The 6,731-nt window shown below is 40.3% G+C and overlaps 1 non-coding gene across 1 annotated transcript; it reads left to right on the top strand.

Moving 5' to 3' along the window:
- Positions 1 to 389: 389 nt before the first annotated feature.
- Positions 390 to 496, top strand: LOC145028016 (small nucleolar RNA R71). Its single transcript, XR_013675774.1, has one exon. It is a non-coding gene; the product is annotated as a small nucleolar RNA R71 (small nucleolar RNA).
- Positions 497 to 6,731: the final 6,235 nt, after the last annotated feature.

Genomic DNA, 6,731 nt, shown 5'->3' with positions numbered 1-6,731 from the left:
ATCGTATCTGTCCCCACTTGAATAGAAAACTTGGGCCTTTTTTGTTTCCATTCTCATCCAAATCACAGTCTTTAGTTAGGTACGGTCCCCTACAATTTTCACATCCCACCCAGATAGCATGGATTGTTTGATCCATCTTCGTCATTCTTTTGTCTAAAATGTCTAGTTTGGCCATCATTGTCGCCATGCTATCGTTGACCGTGTTTACTACCCCCCTGCTTACTTCATTTCGTGGGTTGTGGTATTCTCTAGAATGTTTAGAGAATTCTTAAATTAATTCTTTGATTTTCGGGGGTGGCTTCCTTGTGAGCGGGGCTTGCGAATCAAGTAACTGCCTTGTAGTGACATTGACTCTGTCATAGAAGATGGAGACTTCTTGTTGGCTATTAAGGTCATGGTGTGGGCAATTCCTTAGCAAGCTTTTGTACCTTTCCTAAGCTTTATATAGTGACTCTCCAGCTTGTTGTTCAAAGTTAGCAATGGCCTTCTTCAACTTGGCTATTTTAGAAGGTGGGCAAAAGTGATCTATAAATTCTTCTTTCATCTTAGCCCATGTGGTGACTGACTCAGGAGGGAATGACTTGAGTCAGTCTTTTGCAGCACCTTTGAAGGTAACTGGGAGCATGCGAAGTAGTTGGGTCTCGCGAGGCACTTTTGGAACATTGAAGTAATCTGCTACATCATTGATTTCATCTAAGTGCTTGTAAGCATCTTTGTGGTCTTTTCATAGAAAGGAATCTCCTTTAGTTGAGAGAGTATGTGGCCCTTTAATTCAAAAGTAACAGTAGCGGGAATTGTGGGTTCCACAAGTCCCGCGCCGGTATCATCACACATCCTTTTCTTCCATTCCCCCATGGCTAATTCGTCGTCAAAGTCGAATTCATGCACGAAAGTGGGATCTTCTTCTCCTTCAGTTTTGTACTCGGTGTCCTCTTTGATCGGGTCTCCTATTGCTATAGAGGTGTTGGAAGCTCCTGATTTGTTGCTCTTCTTTTTTCTGAAAACGGACTTTAAATTCTTTTGTGGCGAGTTCTTTAAAGAAGCGGACTGTCCAGTGGATTTTCCTTTGTTCTTCCTTAGGGCGGACTCCAGTTCGTCTTGTGGAGGAACCAAAGGTGTATCTGCTCCTCGGGTCATGAAACAACTGCAATTAAAACATGAAAAACGCGTAAAAAGAACAAAAATAAAATAGAAACTAAAACTGCGAACAACGATGGACTCGCCGAGTTGTCACGAGTGCACTCAGCGAGTTCAAGGGAAAAACAAAAATATTTTCTAATTAACTTATTAAAACGGATATTTATTAAAACCTATACTAACTACTAAATTACCTAAGAATTAACTTTGTGTAAGATAAATCCCACACAAAGGATAGATAAAAACAGAAATTAGTGCTAATTTAGAATCGTTCCCTGGCAACGGCGCCAAAAACTTGATGTGTGTGAAACAAACTAGTTTTAAATCTACTTTTAATTATAAAATAAACACACAAAGGCAGTGGACCTATCAATTGTGATAAAGCTAAATAAGTAGGGTATCGAACACAAGGAACGGTAAATTAAAACTAAGAAATAATTTTAAATAAGTTTAAATAATAAAAGGGGTTTTTTCTCTAATTTTACAAGACTAGAAACTTACTAACTATTACTTAAACTAAAAACTAGAAAAGCAAAGATTCAACTAAATTCAATGACGAAGGGGACTTCTATTTAGTTCAACTCAATTGATCCTATGGTTAATATTATGGTAATAGTGAAATGGACTAATTCTACTATTGGCTACCGACTCAAGTGATTAGCTTTGCCTTCGCTGCACTAATCCTTAGAGAACAAACTAACTCAAACAGTGATCAGTTGTCTAATTCAATTTAATTCACTAGGTTATTTATTCGGGTTAATTTAGACTTGTAATAGTTAATTAATTTGGTCCTTTTGTTAACCTCTTGTTGATCGTCATCACACAAGCTCACACATGAATTTACCTATTTTCTATTAATTATAGTTTCACAGTCACTAATCCTAGTCATATAAAAAAGTGGTCAAATAAATTATATGAGGTAGCAATTAAGAGATGTTCATACAGATTAATTAACTTCCTAATAACAGAAAAATAGTTTTCAATCACACATGAGGTTCTTTAACAAGCTAGAATCAACAAAATTACCAATATTAAATCAATCCCACCATAAATAATCAATCCATGGTATCAACTTTGTCTCTCCAAACAGAAGTTTAAAGGTTTTAGCTCATGATTGAGGTGATTAACAACATAAAAACAAAATCTAAAAGTCTAAACATAATGAAGAACAATAGATTAAAGTAAGAATGATGTAGGTTTGCCTCAAATCTCCTTCGGAATTGGTTTTTGGGTTGTATCTTCGTTCTCCAGCTCTCTCCTGACTCTGATTCGTAGCTTGCTTCTCCCCAAGGGTTCTAGAATTTTTTATGTCGATCTGGAAAGTTGTATATATATAGATTCGAACCGACTCACCGAATCCATGTCCGACTCGCCGAGTCCATCGCTTGATTCCCGTGCACAGTAACTCTTAGAGTCCTTATATTCTTGATCCTTCGACACGACTCGCCGAGTAGTCGACCCTACTCACTGAGTACCTTATGTTTTTAACATTTTTCTCCTTTGTTCAAGTCCCGAGTTCCCAGCCGCTTCTCCTGCTTCCTTTGGCTCCAAAGCTTTGCTTTTGGACTGAAAACACAATTCAAACACTTTTAAGTATCTTATGTCCATGACATGCAATAAATTAAATAATAAATGATAAAAATCTATGCTTAATATAAGACTAAATATGCCCATATCAGATGCGAATGGATAGTCATTGTTAATGACTTGACTCTTCGTCAAGAATATTCTTTCCAGCTTAGATGATTTGTTACTACATTGGCTTTACCGGAGTGATAAAGAATTTCGCATTCGAAGTCATTGAGTAGCTCGACCCACCTTCGTTTTCTCATATTGAGCTCCTTCTGGTTGAATATATGTTAGAGGCTTTTGTGGTCGGTGTATATCGTGCTCTTCGTACCGTACAGGTAGTGTCTCCAGATCTTTAGGGTGAACAAAATTGCTCCTAGTTCGAGGTCGTGTGTGGTGTAGTTGACTTCGTGTGTCTTTATCTCTCTCGAGGCGTAGATGATGACCTTACCCCGTTGCATCAAAACACAACCGAGCCCTTGTTTTGATGCATCACAGTCAACCACAGAATCTTCTGTTCCTTCGGGGAGGGATAGTATCGGTGGGGTGCATAAGGCTCGTCTTAGGGTTTGGAATTCCTTCTCTTGTTTCTCTCTGCAGTCAAAGGCCACACCTTTTTGGGTCAATGTTGTAAGGGGTTTCTCGATCCGAAATAAGTTTAGTATGAACTTGCGATAGTAGCCAATGAGGCCTAGAAATTGACAAATTTATGTAGGCATCTTCGGTGCTGACCAGTTCTCGATAGCTTTAAATTTGGATGGGTCCATGTGGATTCCTTCTTCGCTAAACACGTGTCCAAAGAATTAGACTCTTCGGATCCAAAATTTGCACTTAGAGAACTTTGTGTATAGCTTCTCTTATCGCAGGGTTTCCAGGACTTGTCGTAGATGATCGCTATGCTCCTCCTTAATTCGAGAGTAGACGAGTATGTCATTAATGAAGACGATGACAAACTGATCCAAGTAGGGACGATACACCCTGTTCATTAAGTCCATAAATACTGCAAGCACGTTGGTCAGTCTGAACGGCATTACTACAAACTTGTATGGAGTTTGGAAGGCTGTTGTTGGGACATCCTCCTCAAGCACTCGTAACTAGTGATACCCAAACCTTAGATCAATCTTGGAAAAGTAACTTGCCCCTTGCAGTTGGTCGAATAAATTGTTTATATGAGGAAGAGGGTAAGGATTTTTGACCGTCAGCTTGTTGAGTTCCCTATAATCGATGCACATACAGAACGATCCATCTTTCTTCTTCACGAACAAGACCGGTGCTCCCCAAGGTGAGAAGCATGGTCTTATAAATCCCTTGCTGAGTAGCTTGTTAAGTTGATCAGAAAGTTCTTGCATCTCAACAGGCGCTAGGCGATAGGGTGATTTGGCTGTGGGGGTAGCTCCTAGAATTAAGTCGATCCTAAACTCAACTTGACGTTGGGGAGGTAAACCAAGTAGCTCGTATGGAAAAACGTTGGGGAAGTCGCACACTATGGGGAATTCTTTTAGATCTTTCGTTTTCTAGCTCGTAACGATGATGTGTGCAAGGAATGCTTGATTTCGTTATTCGATAGGTTTGTCTCCGTAGATCATCACGATTTCGTTATTCGATAGGTTTAGGCGGAAGGATTTGTCGAAGCACATGATATCATCATGATGGATACTCAACCAATCCATGCCTATAATGACATCGAAGCTCTTGATCGATACTGGTATGAGGTCGATTAGGAATAAGTGATTATCTAGCGTGATGGTACAACCCATGTAGATCTCGTTAGAACTCTTTGTCTTTCCGTTAGCCATTACTAAGACGAAGGTTTCTTTTAATGGTTGCAGGGATTGTTTAAGTAAGTGTTTAAAGTTTTGGTTTACGAAGCTTCTTTTTGCCCGACTATCGAATAGGATACAAGCATAAGAGTTATCAAGAAGGAACGTACCCGTGACTATTATGGGGTCTGCTACTGCTTCATTGTGGCCAATAGAAAGTAGTCTTCCTATTCCTCCCGTATTCCAAGCTTTCGGATAGTTTCTTTTGAAATGCCCTACTTTGCCATAGCCATAGCAGGCCTAACTTACTCCCGAGCTGGGGACCTGAGAAATCGGTTTGGGTTGAGACCTACAAAATCGGGCGGTATGGCCCTTCCGGTCGCAGTAAGTGCAGTGCAATTCACGACAGGGGTCGTTATGATGGAAAGGGCACTTCGTGCACTTGGGTAGGTTCCCCGCATGTGTTTTGGCTGGTACAAGGGCATCAGGAGTAGTGGCAGCATGGACAACCACCACTTTTTGGTTCTTTGAAGAGGATTGGGCTGATTTCCCCTTCTTCCGGTCCTACCATTTCCTCTTTTTGTCGGATGTCTTGATTGGTTCAGTGGAAACCACCGTTATCGTTGATGGAGTGGAAGGAGCTTCATGATCAATCAACCTTTGGGCCAATTCTTTGGCACTGTCAAAGGTCGTAGGGCATGATGCTAAAACGTTCCCTCAATACGGGGGTACTAAACCCTAGATGTATCGTTCAATCTTCTTGCACTAAATGGGGATCATATTAGGACACATAGTTACCAGGTCGTAGAACCTAGCCATATAAGCCACTACGTCGGTCCCTTTCATCTTGAGGTTCCAGAGATCCTCCTCAAGTTTTTGTATCTCGCCCCTAGGGAAGTACTCCGTTATCAAAAGGTCTTTCAGTGTGTCCCAACCCATATCGTTGGCTGTTACCAAGGAGAGTGATTTGACATGACCATTCCACCATGTCAAAGTCCCTTTTCGGTGAAGGTGCAAGCAACGAAATTAATCTTGCTTTCCTCGGGGAACGAGCACATCTCGAAGACGGATTCAATTCTTTCGATCCATTTGGATAGTGCAATGATCCCTCCGGTTCCATTGAAAAATGTCGGTTTGCAGCTCATGAAATCCTTATAGGTACCCCTATATACGAGAGTGGATTTCACCATGTCTAGAGTTGGTGCCCATTTCGGCTCCACTTGCATCATCATAATTTATTTGGGCCATAGCTGCAGTCACAACTGCGGTTAGAGCTATCTGAAACATCATTGGATCGAACTGTGGAGGAGGAGGTGGTGGAGGCGGAGTTTGATTCGCAGGCGGGTTTCTGGTTGGAGGCTTGCGAGGAGGCCTCTTTTACTGAAAATTCATAAAGATTATGACAATAGTGAGAAAGAATTGTGAGCATTATGAGAGTCTTGATGGGTTTTGAGCATTCTAACACTTCCTAAGTGTACATGCAACCCTAATAACCTTGGATCTATGTTTGTCTAATTATCATGCAAAGTTGAATTCCAAGGCTATATTCCTATCTAGCATACATGGGGAACAATTTTAACTTGAATGATAGATAGAATAACTTACCTTGTTGTTGCTTGTGTTCCTTGAAACCTTATGAGCCTAGCACCCCAAGTGTGATGCCTCAAATGCTTCACACAACACCAAATGCTCTTGGAAAGAATTATGAGAGAATGCACACTTCTTGAAATCGGCCAAGCCCTCTTGTTTCCTTAGTGTAACCGATTTTGATGGAGAATGAGATCTTTATATAGTGTTGACACATCTAGGGTTACACCATGTAAACCCTAATGTGTCATGACTCTTCATTTCTATGACCCATGGGTTTGTGACTCCCATGGAGCATCCTATGGGTGGAACCCAACTTGATAATCCATGGAGCCTCTTAACCCACTATACAAGATATGGATGATTTACATAATCAACTCATATATTTAATTAGTTATCTTTTGATCACTTAATTAATTCTAAATTAATTCTTGATCAAACTAATCAAATAATATTATTAATATATTAGAACTTATAATATATTAATAACCTCCAAGTGTTATTTCTCTCATTTAGTCTATCCAATTGCATGGTGCCATGCAACCCAAATGGACCATGCCGGGTCGGGTCAAGTACATACCAGAAATAGTTATGGACTTAGACACCTTATCCAACAGTCTCCCACTTGGATAAGTCTAATAACTATTACTGCAAGTATGACTTCAGGAACCGATCGGC

This window comes from Lactuca saligna, chromosome 1 (genome assembly GCF_052625555.1).
Source record: "Lactuca saligna cultivar CGN05327 chromosome 1, ASM5262555v1, whole genome shotgun sequence".
NCBI classification, from domain to species: Eukaryota; Viridiplantae; Streptophyta; class Magnoliopsida; order Asterales; family Asteraceae; genus Lactuca; species Lactuca saligna.
This window is presented reverse-complemented; position numbering and strand designations above follow the sequence as displayed.